Below are 900 nucleotides of genomic sequence, written 5' to 3' on the forward strand. Positions count from 1 at the left end.
CGCTTTTGCTTAGAAGGGAAAAGAGTCCTGACACCGAGGCTGGCAAGATCCGGTTAACCGGGGCTGCAAACAAAGTTCACCTCTTAACTTGCGTGTGATGTCAGATTTCCCCGGCGTGACCCCAAACGCCGCGTTACGCGCCGCACACAGGATCCCCGGGATCGCGGTTTGCTTCCCGCGCCTGTTCAGCCCCCCGGCTGCCTGGGACAGGACACAAAGCCGAGGGAGAGGCACAGCCGGCGTCAGCGGGGCTGCAAAGGGGTGAGTGGGACGGGCCCGCGGCCGGCAGCCACCGAGCTGGGTGGTCCCAGGGAAGAGCCATTTGGGACGGGGCTCGGCACCCCCCGGCGCCTGTGGCCACCTGCGCAGGGCCGGGTGACACCGCGGGGAGCGGGGGGGACATCTGTCACTGCAGGCGCTCGCAGCCACCCGGGACCTCCCCGCGCGGCCACCCCGGCGCGGGCTCCCGTGTGGGGCACGCAGGGGGTCACTGCCGGGGGACGCCCTGGGGGGAGCAGGGTGCTGAGCCCCCCACGGGAGTCACTGCAGGGGCACCCCATGGGGAGCAGGGGGGTGCACAGGGGGGATCGGGGGGCACCCACGGGGAGCAGGGTGCACCCACGGGGGAGCACCGGGGCTGGGTGCAGCCATGGGGAGCAGGGGGCACCCACGGGGGAGCAGGGAGCTGGGTGCCCCCCCCCCCCGGGGAGCGGGGCCCGGTGCTGGCCGCGGCCGTGCGGGGCCCGGGCGCCGCACGTGGACGCGCCCTGTCGCCTCCACGTGGGTGCCGGGGGGGCGGGGCGAGGGACCCCCGAGAGGCGTGGCCACTTCGGCCCCGCCCCCGGCGCGGAGGCCCCGCCCCCGGGCTCTTTTTCCCGGCGTGCCACGCGGCGGAAGGGG

This window comes from Apteryx rowi, unplaced genomic scaffold (genome assembly GCF_003343035.1).
Source record: "Apteryx rowi isolate R43461 unplaced genomic scaffold, aptRow1 scaffold_217, whole genome shotgun sequence".
Lineage (NCBI taxonomy): Eukaryota > Metazoa > Chordata > Aves > Apterygiformes > Apterygidae > Apteryx > Apteryx rowi.